This window comes from Lolium rigidum, chromosome 7 (genome assembly GCF_022539505.1).
Source record: "Lolium rigidum isolate FL_2022 chromosome 7, APGP_CSIRO_Lrig_0.1, whole genome shotgun sequence".
Classification (NCBI taxonomy): Eukaryota; Viridiplantae; Streptophyta; class Magnoliopsida; order Poales; family Poaceae; genus Lolium; species Lolium rigidum.
Window position 1 is genome coordinate 318542518 of NC_061514.1, and position 17380 is coordinate 318559897.

The 17380-nt window shown below is 49.2% G+C and overlaps 1 long non-coding RNA gene across 1 annotated transcript; it reads right to left on the reverse strand.

Moving 5' to 3' along the window:
* Positions 1 to 15137: 15137 nt before the first annotated feature.
* LOC124669353 lies at positions 15138 to 16591 on the reverse strand. Its single transcript, XR_006992149.1, has 3 exons — positions 15710 to 16591; positions 15394 to 15477; positions 15138 to 15286 (listed from the first exon to the last, which is right to left on the reverse strand). It is a non-coding gene; the product is annotated as an uncharacterized LOC124669353 (long non-coding RNA).
* Between the last annotated feature and the right edge of the window lie 789 nt (positions 16592 to 17380).

Sequence of the window (17380 nt, forward strand, 5' to 3'; positions counted from 1 at the left end):
ATAAAAGTAAAATTTTGAGAGGTGTTTGTTGTTGTCAACGAATGGTAGTGGGCACTCTAACTACCTCATCAACCGGACTTTCAAGAGCGGCTCCCATGAAGGACGTCATCTCTACCGAGCAAGGTAGATCATCCCTCTTCTCTTTTGTTTACACATGTACTTTAGTTTAGTTTTTCTTTATTTATGGATGACACTCCTCCCAACCTTTTGCTTACACAAGCCATGGCTAACCGAATCCTCGGGTGCCTTCCAACATTCACATACCATGGAGGAGTGTCTATTTGCAAAATTAAGTTGCTTACTCGATGAATCGGAGCAAAACATGTGAAGAGAATTATTAATGAAAGTTAATTAATTGAGGCTGGGAACCCCATTGCCGACTCTTTTTGCAAAATTATTGGATAAGCGGATGTGCCACTAGTCCATTGTGAAAGTCTGTTAAAAGTAAATAACAAGATCGAAAGATAAAACACCACATACTTCCTCATGAGCTATAAAACATTGACACAAATAAGAGGTAATAACTTTTGAATTGTTTAAAGGTAGCACTCAAGCAATTTACTTTGGAATGGCAGAAAAATACCATGTAGTAGGTAGGTATGGTGGACACAAATGGCATAGTGGTTGGCTCAAGGATTTGGATGCATGAGAAGTATTCCCTCTCGATACAAGGCTTAGGCTAGCAAGGTTATTTGAAACAAACACAAGGATGAACCGGTGCAGCAAAACTCACAAAAAAGACATATTGTAAACATTATAAGACTTTACACCATTTTCCTTGTTGTTCAACCCAATACTAGAAATTATCTAGACCTTAGAGAGACCAATTATGCAAACCAAATTTTAGCATGCTCTATGTATTTCTTCACTAATAGGTGCAAAGTATATGATGCAAGAGCTTAAACATGAGCACAACAATTGCCAAGTATCACATTATCCAAGACATTTTACCAATTACTACATGTATCATTTTTTCAATTCCAACCATATAACAATTTAACGAAGAGGAAACTTCGCCATGAATATTATGAGCTAAGAACACATGTGTTCATACGAACCAGCGGAGCGTGTCTCTCTCCCACACAAGTATGAACTTATTCAAACACAAACAAAAACAAAAACGAGCAGACGCTCCAAGTGAAGTACATAAGATGTGACTGAATAAAAATATAGTTTCACTAGAAGAAACCTGATAAGTTGTCGATGAAGAAGGGGATGCCTTGGGCATCCCCAAGCTTAGATGCTTGAGTCTTCTTAAAATATGCAGGGATGAACCACCGGGGCATCCCCAAGCTTAGACCTTTCACTCTTCTCGATCACATTATATCACCCTCTTCTATTGACCCTTGAAAACTTCCGCCACACCAAACTTCAAGCAAACTCATTAGAGGGTTAGTGCATAATCAAAATTCACATGTTCAGAGGTGACACAATCATTCTTAACACTTCTGGACATTGCACAAAACTTCTGAAAGTTAATGGAACAAAGAAACTCATTCAACTTAACAAAAGCGGCAATGCGAAATAAAAGGCAGAATCTGTCAAAAACAGAACAGTCCGTAAAGACGAATTTTAAAATGGCACAGACTTGCTCAAACGGAAAAACTCAAAACTAATAAAAGTTGCGTACATATCTGAGGAACACGCACGTAAATTGGCATATTTTTCTGAGTTACCTACAGAGAAAACAGCCCAGATTCGTGACAGATAGAAATCTGTTTCTGCGCAGAAATCCAAATCTAGTATCAACCTTCGATTAGAGGCTTCACTTGGCACAACAAATCACAAAACTAAGATAAGAAGAGGTTGCTACAGTATTAAACAACTTCCAAGACACAAATATAAAACAAAGTACTGTAGCAAAATAACACATGGGTTATCTCCCAAGAAGTTCTTTCTTTATAGCCATTAAGATGGGCTCAGCAATTTTAATGATGCACTCGCAAGAAATAGTATTTGAAGCAAAAGAGAGCATCAAGAAGCAAATTCAAAACACATTTAAGCCTAACATGCTTCCTATGCATAGGAATCTTGTAAATAAACAAGTTCATGAAAAGCAAAGTAACAAGCATAGGAAGATAAAACAAGTGTAGCTTCAAAAATTTCAGCACATAGAGAGGCATTTTAGTAACATGAAAATTTCTACAACCATATTTTCCTCTCTCATAATAACTTTCAGTAGCATCATGAGCAAACTCAACAATATAACTATCACATAAAGCATTCTTATCATGAGTCTCACGCATAAAATAATTACTACTCCCAACATAAGCATAGTCATTCTTATTAATTGTAGTGGGAGCAAATTCAACAAAGTAGCTATCAAATATAGGAGGTATATTGTAATCATAATCAAATTTATCCTCCATAACAGGTGGTAACAAAAGACTACTATCATTATAATCATCATAAATGGGAGGCAAAGTATCATCAAAGTAAATTTTCTCCTCAATGCTTGGGGGACTAAAAATATCATACTCATCAAAGCCAGCTTCCCCAAGCTTAGAATTTTCCATAGCATTAGCAACAATAGTGTTCAAAGCATTCATATTAATATGTTCCATGGGTTTTTAAATTTTCGCATCAAACCATCCATGTCTTAAATCAGGAAATAGAATAAAAAGGTCATTGTTGTCCATTATGCCTCACTAGTGTAAACAAGAAACCAAATGTCGCAATTGCAGAGTCTAAAGGAAATAGCTTCGAGCACACACACAATGGCCCCAGTAAAAGTACTGTTACACCGGAACCGAAGTATGAGTGCCTTTACCTTTCCTCCCGGCAACGGCGCCAGAAAAGTGCTTGGCGCGTAGTTGACGAGGGAGGAAAAGTGCTTAGTTGCCGGGCTTGCCAATGTGTGAGTGCCGTTTACCTTCCCTCCCCGAGCAACGGCGCCGTAAAAGTGCTTGATGTCTACGGGTGCTTCTATTCTTGTAGACAGGTGTTGGGCCTCCAAGAGCGAGAGGTTTGTAGAACAGCAGCAAGTTTCCCTTAAGTGGATTACCCAAGGTTTATCGAACTCAGGGAGGAAGAGGTCAAAGATATCCCTCTCATGCAACCCCGCAACCACAAAGCAAGAAGTCTCTTGTGTCCCCAACACACCTAATAGGTGCACTAGTTCGGCGAAGAGATAGTGAAATACAAGTGGTATGAATGAATATGAGCAGTAGTACGGCGCCAGAAAATAGCTCGCTGGCGTGCAGTTGATGGTAGTAATATTGCAGGAAGTAAACATGCAGTAGTAACGCAGCAGTAGTAACGCGATAGAAACAAGTAACAAGCAGTGATTGCAGTATTTAGGAACAAGGCCTAGGGATTAGACTTTCACTAGTGGACACTCTCAACATTGATCACATAACAGAATAGATAAATGCATACTCTACACTCTCTTGTTGGATGATGAACACAACCCTCAATGCCGGAGTTAACAAGCTCCACAATTCAATGTTCATATTTAAGTAACCTTAGAGTGTAAGATAGATCAATACGACTAAACCAAGTACTAACGTAGCATGCATACTGTCACCTTCATGCTTATGTAGGAGGAATAATACACATCAATAATATCATAGCAATAGTTAACTTCGCAATCTACAAGAGATCATGATCATAGCATAAACCAAGTACTAACACGGATGCACACACTGTCACCATTACATCGTGCAGGAGGATTAAAACTACTTTAATAACATCACTAGAGTAACACATAGATAAATTGTGATACAAAACACATTGCAATCATAAAGAGATATAAATAAGCACTTCACTATGCCATTTATAACAGTGAATAAGTATTCTGTAAAATATAGCCTAAGAGACCCACACGGTGCACACACTGTCACCTTTACACACGTGGGACAAGGAGTCTCCGGAGATCACATAAGTAAAACTCACTTGACTAGCATAATGACATCTAGATTACAAGCATCATCATATTAATCTCAATCATGTAAGGCAGCTCATGAGATTATTGTATTGAAGTACATAGGAGAGAGATGAACCACATAGCTACCGGTACAGCCCCGAGCCTCGATGGAGAACTACTCCCTCTTCATGGGAGCAGCAGCGGTGATGAAGATGGCGGTGGAGATGGCAGCGGTGTCGATGGGGAAGCCTTCCGGGGGCACTTCCCCGCTCCGGCAGGGTGCCGGAACAGAGACTCCTGTCCCCCGGATCTTGGCTTCGCGATGGCGGCGGCTCTGGAAGGTTTCGCGTACCGTGGCTTCCTCCCTAAGGGTTTTCGACGCGAGGGCTTTATATAGGCGAAAGGGCAGCGTCGAAGGTCGAAGGGGCGACGACACCATAGGCTGGCGCGGCCGGGGCCCGGCCGCGCCACCCTATCATCCGGGGCCCACAGGGCCCTCCTCCGGCGGCTCTCGGGTGTTCCGGATGCTTCCGGGCAAAATAGGAACCCGGGCGTTGATTTCGTCCAATTCCGAGAATATTTCGTTACTAGGATTTCTGAAACCAAAAACAGCAGAAAACGTGAACCGGCACTTCGGCATCTTGTTAATAGGTTAGTTCCAGAAAATGCACGAATATGACATATAATGTGCATAAAACATGTAGGTATCATCAATAAAGTAGCATGGAACATAAGAAATTATCGATACGTTGGAGACGTATCAGGAGGGGACAAATGAGGACATGGTATGGGAAAGAAGGGATATGGCAGCGGCTGCCCATGGATGCGTAGCAGCATCGGCTACGCCTGGCCGATGCCCACAGCGGATGCTACTCTAAATCATCGTCGTTGCCTCGTCACTTCCCCACATGCTCATGATTTCGTCACATGTTTGGTGACAACGAGATGGCTGCTGAGTGGGCACGGCAGCGGCGCTGCATGGGTCATGGAAGCATGCGAGGTGGTTTTATGGATGCAACCAGTGGGGGAGACGATATGTGGATACTTCCCTCATGCAGGACCAGGAGGACAGGAGCGACGAATATGGTTTATTCGTTTAATACAGATTATCGAAAATTCCTTAAGAGATTAATCCAATAAAATTTGCCTAGCAAAAAAAAAAGTGTTCACCATGTCCCTCCACATGTAGGTGTGTTGGCAGGCCAACATCAGCCCAGAAAGTCAAACACATATCAACCGATGATCGAGGTTCACATCCAACGGTTGTGCTGCCTCCTTGAGAGGTAGATAAGAAGAAAACCATAGCCACCTTGGATGTTGTAACTTAGAGAGCAAGAGCAAGCCAAAACATGGCTGCTACTGTGAGTTGGTGAGAGAACACACTAGAACGCCACAACCAAGTGATAAGAGAGGAACAAGGAGATGTGATCTCTATCTAGATGTCTGAGATCTGACCGGTCTGTCTTCAAGCTGGTGTTTGGAGGCTCAAACGTTCTTGGATCGGCTCCAAACTAGGTGAGCTTGTTCCTTACTTTAAGTACTTCGATCTGGATAGCTGGTTTAGTATTTGGGTCAGAGGATAATCAGATTTGAGAGCGGTGAAGTCAGTTCGGACTGTTGCAGTTTCAACACAGAGTAGTTTTAGGAGACGAACAGTTTGGGCAGGCAAACGGTGTATGATTGAGATGATTTTTGGTTAGTATGTTGAAAACTCATATGTCTGCATGTATTCCAAGTTTGGTGCTGATTGGATATGCGATTTAAGAGCAATTTGCTGATTGCGAAGATAACAAAATTTGTGATATCTCTGCTTTGTTGTATCTTGCCTCTTGTGGTTGTTGTTGCTGTAATTTCTAGATGTTTTAGAGAAGACTCTCTACCCAGGTTGCTCATAATTAAGCTTGCGTGGACCGGTTGGTCCATAGTTGTGGTTTTTCCCTCCTTAAGTTGAGGAAGTTTTTCACGTAAATCGTGGTGTCACTTGTGCGTGTGTTTGTGTTTGTTTCTCCGATGCATCTATTGATTGAAACTATTCTCGAAATTTATCTAATTTTCACACAAGCATTGTGGTGGTTGTGCCCGAACATTTAGTTCATATCGGTAATCCAATATAGTACTCAAGCCAACAATTGTCACCTCTAATCCAAATCCGCTAAACCATAATAGAAAGGAGGAACATCCTACCAAAATTCAATTGATGGCTAATGCTCTAAACAATAGTCTGGAGATGATTGATGTTTAGCAGGAAAATATAATCAAGAAACATGAAAATATCAAAGATTTATCTACTCGAGAAAGACAAATACAAGTGGACAATCAATTACCTACTAAAGGGAATACTATCAAGTTGTTATTACACATCACAGGTTCAATGGTTTTCTCGGATGCGGCTCACAAAACAAGGAAAGCATCTGGATTGCATGCAGCGACATCTACTGAAATTGAAGTTTATTGTGAGATTCGGAAACAGGAAACAACCGCTGAAATCATGCTACAGGCTTCCATCCCCGGCCTGATTCTGTTTTACAGGCAGAATCTGAAGCTCTCCTTGTTACAGTAAAAGTAGCTTCAACGCTTGATTTACAATACCACACACCTTTCTAACGGACAACAGTACTTTAGCATTTGTAGCAGTCTCGGAAACAGCAACTCTTCAACATATTCCTTGGAAGATTAGAAGGCACATAGCTGAGTACAAAATCTTGATGGTATCTTCTGAAGTATCAATCTACCATATAAACAGGAAGTAGCTCACGACCGTGCTCACCAGACTCTTAGGATGTGTTTGGTTTTAGAATGAGGTGGAATGGAATAAAACCGTTCCATGTCTAGAAGCAATTTTAGTGTTTGGTTAGAAAGGAGAATGGAACCAACTCGTTTGAAGAAATACTAGGAAGTTAGGCGCGGCGCACGCCGCGCCCGTGAAGTTACCATTTCAGTGTATTAATTTTGGCATTTAGTTGTGTATTAATTTCATCTCAAAAAACAAGTTGTGTATTAATTTTGGGCTGTATCAAAAAAAAAGTTGTGTATTAATTTCAGTAGTTTATTTTGTATGTTTACCTAATGATTATGAATATGGCATATTTAAAAAGCGTTTGTCAGACTAAACCAGACGGGCCCTCTTCTCTGGGTTATGCCGCGATATTATAGTCCTTGGTTATGAAATGATAAGATAGAACAAACAAAACTTGGCAGATGGAAACTGACATCGATCGATTTTGAACAAATATTGCTACTTTGCAAGAAAATGTACCTCTTGAAAATTTCTGGACACATCATTTGGCCCTTGGTTATGAAATGATAAGAAAGTGTGTCACCAAAACAAACAGAAGCTGGCAGATGGATACTAACATCGATTGCTGGCTCGCAGCCTCGCTCAGTCTCATTATTATCTTAATCATGTTCATATCTGCAATGAATCTTGCGTCGGTAGACTAAAAAACATCGCTGTGCAACACTGTCGGTGTGGTCTGCAAGCTGTGAGAAAAATCTAGGACTCTAAGCTTGGTTTAGCTGCCAATTACAAAAATAAGAATAAAGTATGCATGTGTGAGGAGGCTACTGATGGCAATAAACCTTACAATATTCCTAGCAACAATTAACAAATATAGCAAATAGGTAAGATAAATGTGTGGCTACGTTTTCAGTCAATTCTTGTCCCGTAGTACATGGACTATTGTTTTTCTTCGCATAAGGATGCACACATCTAAGACTTGTGGCATTGTATGTATTAAACAAATACATTGTTGGGTCCATGTCAGATAACTGATCACACGTGCACCTGCACACGCTGATGCTTATCTCTCTCTCATCCATGCCTTTGACGCCCATCTTCTTTCTTCGATCCCCCTTTTCTTCACTCCCTCGATGGTCAGCATCTTGCCGATTCTTCACCATCTCCTCTAGAAATCTATGTTGCCGAGTGCTTTCTCGCCCTCTAACCCAACCAAATCAACGATCACCACCGTTGCACTGTGCTCCTGCTCTGCACCTGGTGAATCGAAAGCCGTACCGTCCAAGAGTGATGGCGTTGCCGCTTTTCACCGGTGGTGACTCCCCATATGATGGTCTCAACGCTGGTATGTGTCAGTTCTTTTACTGCTGGTTGAGGTGGTTCACGTTGCTAGCAGAGCACCGGTGTGGAGTCAGCGTCGAGCCAGCTTCGGCCTTCATGCAAGAGTGTGGTCTCTCACCCTGCTGCGTGATCTTCCTGCAGGCTGCAGCAACTCCCTCCATGGATCCACATAGCGTGATGACGATGGCAGCACTGGTTCGCTGGCGACACCGGTGTCAAGGTGACATTCTAGGCAGGAGACGTCGATGATGAGGGCTTCCAACGTTGCCGGCATGCTGCTACCAGGTGACCATCTCCATCAGGTGCATCTTTTTCTTCCCCTTAGATGTCCCCTAGTTTGGCTTTAGCTCAGGAAAATTGTTAAATTGAGGCCTGCCCTTTCTGACCATGCAGACAAATGTATCTGTGCATATACAAATAATGCAGAGATAAATTAGAGAATGCACATCAATCGGATGTTTTGATCTAAATACTCAACAGAACAAAGTGTAACGTAGGACTAATCATACCTGCAGCGGTCATGCCTATATCGATGAGAGAAATACAATTAAGTCCCACTAACTTCTTCAATATATACCCCTCTCTGAAATCCTATTTGTGAGTGGCGAATGGATCCGCACGATTCTAGACGCAGCCTGAGCCCTCCCACCCCCAGCCTGTAGCCCCGCCGCCGACGAGCCCAACCCAGCCTCCACCAGCCTCGCCGCCGTCGAGTCCTATCGCCGGCAGCCCTCAAATAACCCCCTCCCCTCCTCCCCATGGCGTCCAGCTCCAACTCCGGCGCGTCCGCCGCCAGCGACGGCCTCCGCTGGCTCAAGTCCGCCGGCGAATCCTCGAGCGAGCGCTCCTACCGCGATGTCGCGGCCACCCCTCCTCCTCCCGCTGCTGCACCTGCCCCCGCGGCCAGCCAGAGGGCTGCGCCTGCGAGCAGGTCGCCGGCGAGGGAAAGGGTGCCGGCCTCCGCCCGCATCGGCCCGCGCTCGGAGATTCACCGACTTGGAGGCGCCGTCCTGGTCGACGCGGATGGCTTTCAGCGCCCCCGCCGTAGGAACCGTCAGCGCCGCGCCTCGCCTCGCCACACGCCGAGCCCCCGCCGCCGCAGCACCTCCCCGGGAAGTGACGAGCTTTGCTTCCGATGCCTCGACCCCGGCCACCGCGTGCGTGACTGCACCAACAAGGTCAGATGCCGCACCTGCCTTATCTTAGGCCACTCCTCCGGCGACCGGGAGACCTGCCTGCGCGAGCAAAGGCTCCGCCGCCTCAACGACGACCGCGCGCGGCCACCGCACAACGGCAACCTGTCGCGCCCGCGCTCGCCGCCGGCACCTACACCTGCGCCTCAGCCCGCCCCCGCGCCCCAGCCCGCCCCGGCGCCCGCGGCTGCACGGCCCGCCCCGACGCCACCGCAGCCCAGCCATGCGCCGGTGCGGGTCCTTCTCTCGCGTTCTGTCGAGATCGAGGAGGCTGAGCTCACCCTGCGACGAGCCATGGTGGCTTCCATCACCGGGACCAGGCCTAGCGTGCAGGCGGGCGACATGGAACGGGCCCTCTACGCCATGTTCGACCTGGCGCCGGGAGATTTCACAGTCCACCTCCACCACCCGGAAGACTTCCTCATCCTCTTCACGTCCAAGCAAACCATGGACCGCCTCGCCGGAGAACACCTCGTCAACACCGCCAGCTTCTCCTTCCTCCTGCGACCGTGGAGCAAGCTCGCCCATGCCGGCCAGGGCAGGTTGGATCAACGCGTCGAGCTCGAGCTCCGCGGCATCCCCGCCCAGGCCTGGCATGCAGCCACGGCAGAGCACATCCTAGGCTCTGACTGCTGGATCGAGCGGCTTCACCCGAACACAAGGTCCCGCGCCGACATGGCCGTGTTCCGTGCTACGGCGCGCTCAGACAACCCATCCGCGATTCGCCGCCGCGCCATCCTGGAGATCGTCGAGCTTCTGCCGTCGCACATCCCGACCGCGCCGCCAACGCTAAGGACCCTCACCTACCCCATCACCATCGAGATCATCCCCGGCGAGGTGGCTACAAGTGGCACCGCACACGCCTCCCACACCGGCGGCCGCGACGGCGCAGGTGGCAGCGCCGACAATGGCCGGCAAGATGGGGCTCAGGGACGCTCCCGACGTAGAGGCCGGAAGAGGCGGGGCACCGGAGCCGCACCCGAGGGTCGCGCTGATGGCATGGCCGTTGACTCCTTTGGCTGGACCGCGCCCCGCACTGCCCGCGCCGATGGCGTCGGCGTCGATTCCGGTTGGGGCTCCGGCGGCCGCAACACGGCGGCGCCACCAGTTCTGGAAAGGGCGGTGGACCCCTGGCCGGACAGCTACGGGCCCCGCCATCCTCGTCGCCACGCCAAAAGTAGAAGGGCCAAGGCTGGCCGCAGTGCACCAGCTGCCAAGATCTGGAGGGCCAAAGCTGCAGCTGCTGCAACAGCTGCACAAACGACACCGGACCAACCTGCTGCGCAAGCCACGACCGACCCGGTCGCGTCGCAGCAAAGTGCTGGCCAGGAAGGCAGCGGGGACCCCAACGCAGCCATGGCCAATGAGCGCGGGGCTGGGGATCAGCGCGCATCCCCGACCGGGTCGCTTTTGCAAAGTGAGGTCCCTGATTCAGCATTGGAAGCTAGCGGCTCTGCACCCAACGCTGATCCTTTGTCGGGGCAAAGCAGTGCTTCATCTCTGGCTGCTTGTGGAGGCAATTTGGAGGCTTGCTGCGACCGGTCAGCACCGCACGACGGTGGCACCGGAGGCCATGCGAATACGCCATCTCCCGCCAACTCGCCTGCCAGGACTCCGGAAGCTTCTCCCACGATGGTTGCTGGACCGGCCCACGAAGCCCATGAGGCCACCAACAAGACCCCGGAGGCCCAGGAGACCCAGGAGGAGGCAAACCTGGCCCAGCTGACCATGGACTTGGCCAATGCCAGCGCTGTGCCAAACACGGCAAGCCTCACCGTGCCCACCGCAAGCCCTGCGCCGGCGACATCTGCTCCGACCAGCCGCTTCGCTTCGCCACCGATCACGCTGAGGAGAAGACCGCGGCCTGTGCAGCCGCCAGCCACGTGGACGCTGGGCGACTTTCTTACGGCCGCCACCAAGGAGCTAGGCTCTGCCCTGCCTACCCCGGGGAAAAAGACACGCCGCCACCCTCCCAACTTTGCGCCACGACGGGGACGCTCGGCTTCCTCTGCGAAAACGATCAATGCGCCGCCCACTGCCGAGCGACGTGCCCACATACAGGTCCTGCGCACGCTCGGCATCATCGGCACGGATCAGGCCATTACGGCGGAGGCCATGAAAGCCTATGACGACGTCTTTGCATCACCAATCCCACTCGTCGTCCTCACCGCGATCGCAGCTCTGGTTGACCGCCAACTACCCGCCCACCTGTTGACCCCGGACGCTGCCGCGACGCCGGGTAGCCGGCCGATCGTTGCTTAGGCTTCTAGCCCGTTTTGTGCTTCGTCGATCCCGTTCCTATGGATTACGGACTCAAAATTGTAATTTGGAATGTACGTGGGCTCAACGCGCGTGCGCGCCGCACCGCCATCCGCTCGCTGTTGGCCACCACAGATGCCTCGATTATCTGCCTCCAGGAAACAAAGATGGAATTGCTCTACTCGTCCATTGTCCTTGAAACGCTTGGCTCGGAGTTCGATGATTTCACATACCTACCAGCGGTCGATACTCGCGGCGGCATCTTGCTCGCATGGAGGAGCCGGGTGGTGAGCGTCACCGACCCTGAGTTCACCATGAACACGATCACCGCCAAGGTCCGCACCCAGTCGAGCGCCGGCCCATGGTGGATCACGGTGGTGTACGGCCCGCAGGAGGACGCCGAGAAAATCGCCTTCCTTCAGGAGCTAAGCGACATCCGCAGGGACTGCGAAGGTCCATGGATGATCTGCGGCGACTTCAACCTGATCTACCAAGACGAGGATAAGAATAACGGCAACCTAGACCGGAGAATGATGGGGCGATTCCGACGCGTCATCAACGACCTCGCCCTCAAAGAGGTGTATCTCAACGGGCGCCGCTATACCTGGTCTAACGCGCAGTCACCGCCCACCCTCGTCCGCTTGGATCGCGTCTTGTGCACGGTGGACTGGGAAGAGCAGCACTGTCACTGCCATCTGCGCTGCATCGCCTCTGTCGTCTCCGACCACAGCCCCTTGCTGTTGGACTGCTCGCCCCTGCCCCCTGCGCATCGGCGCTTTCACTTCGAGGACTTCTGGGTCCGTATGCCTGGGTTCCAGGAGACAGTGGCGTCGGCCTGGCAATCCATTCACCAGGTTGATCCCTTCCTGCGCCTGCTACTTAGGATGCAGGCCACGGCGAGAAGACTGACGAGCTGGAGCGCGCTCACCGTGGGCAACGTGCGGCACCAGCTTGCTCTATCGCGCGTGCTGCTGCTGAGTTTTGACAAGGCACAGGAGGGGAGGGTGCTATCTGCCCAGGAGGAATGGCTGCGCAAGGACATCAAGCGAAAGTACCTAGGCCTTGCATCGCTCGAGCGGACCATGGCAAGGCAGCGAGCTCGCATCGCCTCTCTCAAGGATGGCGACGCCAACACTTCGTTCTATCACCGGCAATGCTCCTACCGCAAGTAGAAGAACACGATCCACAGCCTTTCGGCCGGCGGGCGCACGCTCACGGACCATGCCGAGATCGCGGAAGCCGCCTTCCTCCACTACGACGGGCTGCTGGGCACAGAGGAGCAGCGCGACTGCACGCTCAATTTCGCCGACCTGATCACGCGCCAGGAGGACCTGCTCGACCTGGATGCACCATTCAGCGAGGAGGAGATTTGGCAGGCAGTACGGCGCATGCCTGCAAGGAAGGCGCCTGGCCCGGATAGCTTCACTGCCGAATTCCTGCGCGCATGCTGGCCCCTAGTAAAGCATGATGTCGTCGACATGTTTCAACAGTTGTACGAGCTACGGGGCCGCGGTTTCTCCAAGCTGAACCAAGCGTTCCTCACCCTGCTACCAAAGCATGCCGGCGCGTCCACCCTGCGCGATTTCAGGCCGATAAGCCTGATCCACCTCATGGCCAAGCTTTTTGCCAAAGTGTTATCCCTACGCCTCGCGCTGAAACTTGATGGCATTGTCAGCCCGGTCCAGAACGCGTTCATCGGCGGCCGCAGCCTCCACGACAACTTTGTCCTTGTCCGGCAGTCCGCAAGGCTCCTACACCAGCTGGGCGCGCCGCGCATCCTCCTCAAACTTGACCTGGCACGGGCGTTCGACTCCATCGCCTGGCCGTTCCTCTTTGAGGCCCTGCGCCAGTATGGTTTCGGTAATCGCTTCCTCGAATGGCTGGCCATCCTCTTATCCTCCGCGAGTACGCGGGTGCTCATCAATGGTGCGCCCGGCCCTGCAATCTGGCATAGGAGAGGGCTAAGGCAGGGCGACCCCCTTTCGCCACAGCTCTTCGTCCTCGCAGTTGACACCTTGGGGAAGCTATTCAAGCGTGCCGTTGAGCTTCGCGTCCTTCGGCAACTACACCCGCGGAAAGAGATGCCCACGATCTCACTATATGCTGATGACGTGATCCTCTTCTGCCATCCCACACCTGAAGAGGTTGTGGCCGTCAAGGAAACGCTGAACCTGTTCGGCCGCGCCTCTGGCCTCCACGTCAATTACGCCAAAAGCACCGCGACGCTGATTCGATGCGCTCCCGAGGACGTGCATGCAGCCGTCCAGCAGTTGAGCTGCCCGATCGTCGAGCTACCAATCACTTACCTTGGTATACCCCTGACTGTGAGGAAACCCACTGCTGCGCAATTGCAGCCCGTGGTCGACAGGGTTGCGGCGAAGCTCCCTACTTGGAAGGCCGGACTTATGGACAAGGCAGGGCGCCTGGCTATGGTCAAATCCGTCCTAGGCGCCATCCCGATCCACCAGCTTCTGGTGATAGCCCCTGACAAAAAAACCATCAAGCTGATAGTCAAAATCCAGCGAGGTTTCCTTTGGGCTGGGCGGGCTGATGCCAAGGGTGGCCATTGCCACGTGAATTGGCAGCGGGTGGCGAGACCGATCTCCCTTGGGGGCCTGGGCGTGCATGACCTGGAGCGCACGGGCCTCTCCCTACGCTTGCGTTGGCTATGGCTCAGTCGCACCGATCCTCGTCGCGCCTGGCATGATCTAGACCTACAGTTCACCGCCGACGAGCGCGCCCTGTTCTTCGCATCCACCACGATGCAGATCGGGGACGGACGCAAGGCCTTGTTCTGGGAGGACAGGTGGCTCAATGGACGGTCCATCGGCGAGATCGCGCCGCTGTTGTATGCTTGTATCCCCAAGCGCAGAAGGAAACTCAGAACGGTGGCGGACGGCCTGCAGAACCACGCCTGGGCACGGGACATCCATGGCACGCTCGGGCTCCATGAGATTGGACAGTACCTCCTAATCTGGCAGGCCATTGACGGCACACAGCTCCATGACGCCCCGGACCAGCTGCTCTGGAAGTGGACGGCCAGCGGCAGCTACTCTGCCAGCTCCGCCTACCTCGCCACGTTCCAGGGTTCCACCCTCTGCCCGGTGTGGAAACACATTTGGAAAGCTTGGGCGCCACCACGGGTCAAGTTTTTCCACTGGTTGGCGTCCCAAGATCGATGCTGGACTGCAGACCGGTTGGCGCGCCGAGGCCTGCAGCACCACCCCCGCTGCCTATTATGCGATCAGGAACCCGAGACCATGCGGCACCTTGTCATCCAATGCCCCTTTGCCAAGCAAGTTTGGCTCGAGGCTTTGGCATGGCTGCGTTTGTCGTGCCGTACGCCACGGGACACGGACGATTCTATCTTCGTTTGGCTGGTGGAAGCGAAGCAAACGACGCCCAAACCTCTCCGCAAAGGGCTAGGATCAGCAGCGTTGCTCCTGCCATGGATGATTTGGAAACATAGAAACGACTGTGTCTTTGAGGGAGCACGGCCATCTGTGCATGACCTGATGTCCAAAGTCAAGGAAGAAGCATCCCTCTGGGCTAAGGCGGGTGCTATGGGGCTTAGGGTGGCGCTGCCGGCGACCTGGGATGTACACTGAGTAGCAGAGTGTGTATGATGTATGCTGCCTCCTAGGAGGATTGTAAACAGTCTATCTTTTCAATGAAATGAGACAGTCTATCTTTTCAATGAAATGAGACGCAAAGGTCCTTTGCGTTTTCTCGAAAAAGAATGGGCCACATGTACCACGTAGACCATCTTGCTAACATTATGCAGGAACTTGCACTTTATGACATATTTTGTGACCAAACTACATCATTTTCCTACTATTGTCCTCTGAACATAGGGAATTTACAGTCCCTAAAACCTGGAGAATTCTGAATCTGCAGAGAGAAGAATTGTTAGAATGGAAAAAATTCTAAATAAAAAGTAATAATAAAGGACAGGGGTGAGTGTCCTATAGCATTGTCCAAGATGTAGAATTACTCACTTATGATATGTTCAAAGAAATTCCGAGTGTCGCTCATAAAGATTTCCTTCACTCGCGGATCGTGCCTCCTTGACTCGTCCATACCTGGTCGGTACACCGACAGTAAATTTTTCCATTACAAATCTAGGTTTGATGTCACGGTTAAAAATTAGGGAACTGTAAGAACTGAATGCTAGGAAATTGAAAATAGATCAACTCTAATATTTACATCATTCCAGAGAAAAATTACTACAGTTGCAATGAAACAATTAGTCTGAAGTTATGTCTCTAGAAATCTAGCCACACCAATCAAAGCAGAACAGAGAAAAAAACTCACCTTTTAAATCACACCTTCTCAATCTCGGAGTACTTCATGAGGACATCATCCATATCTCAGGTGTTTATCGTGTGGACCACATTCATATAGTCAACAAACTGAATGGAAGAGAAGAGGAGAAACACATACCCCTAAATGCACAAACCTTTTCTTCTTTCCATATAATTTCTGTTAATAGATTTTTAGGGCTCCAACTCCTAAGACAGATGCTGGGTAATTACTTCGTCCATCCATTTGGCATCAACTACTCAGAACTTTAAGTGTGCAGGTCATGTCTGATCCATTTGGCATCGACAACACTGAACTTCAAATGTGCAAGAAGGTTGCCCACACTGGCACCAATATTGAGAGGCACATGGAAAGGCTAGCAACAGGTACAAAACAAAAAAGAACATTAGGTAATTCAACATGCAATTCAATGAACATATCATATACTACAGTATCGAAAATTCTGATTAGCTAATAGTCCTTCTAGAGGCAATTATGAACAAACTGGTGAGTTATATCATATTGTGTAAATACAGTTCCAGTTCTAGGATCAAAAGTGTGCCTTACGATTAATCAGTGTAGTTATTTCTGGGTAAACCTGCAAACAAAATTTACACTGAGCAATCGCTTTCATGAGCAGCTTCCCAAGATTTAAATCCACCTCGAAGAATACACCTAATTACCTACTCAGAATTCATGTGCTGAATTACAACTTATATAGGCTTACTTGCCTTATGACGTCACTGCTCAGGTTCATGCTGGAATGCATTTCTAGCATAGAACTGCATATGGCAACAATGAATAGAACAAAAAACCTCTTGTTGCGTACAGATAGGACCTCCAACCCACATAACTTGTTCATAGAATGCTGCTTGCAATGCTTCTCGAGGTAAATGGAAGTGCACAACAGAGAAATAGAACTTCAACCTGAAGATGCTCTGAAAGTGCTCTATGGCCTCATTCATTGACATACGTGTCTGCCAAATTTATTGAAAATACATAGATTTCTTGTATCAGATTATTTAAAATATACTTGAACATCTAGGCAAAAGAGAAAAGTAGAAATCAATAATGGAAGGCATCCCAACCTGGAAGAGGAAAAATATAACTGTCGGTCATAATCGAAAGGATTATATTGATACACCAAATCCTAAAATATTAAATTCATGTGCACACAGATATAGCTCGCATCAATTAGATGCTGGTTCCAAGCACTATAAGCAGGAAGCATAAAATGTTCCATCAAGAATTTTCCCCACGAAAAAAAGAAACATTAGGCGAGAAAACAACCAGCCCAAACAATCACACATGAAGGCCATATCTCCTCAACCTTCTAGAGCATCAAACAGATATGGAAATATTCGAAGCAGCAGTAACATATACCTCCTAGATAACGAAGAGGTGAAAACAAATAATTGCGTCAAATAAGGAAGGCCATTTTTATGCGATTCAAATGTAGACACCAGAGAACATCAAATATACAAATAACTTTTAGGGAATATTAGTATTTTTAAAAACGCATTATTAAGTGGCAGTAAAATTAACAACATGTGGAGCAGAAGACAAAATTAGCATGTACTGAAATACACGCGAACTAAAGATATGACCCTGAAATGCTATTGAAGGTTACTTGTACCAAAAAAGCAACCAAAATTTGCCAGAAGACATGCATACAAAGAAAAC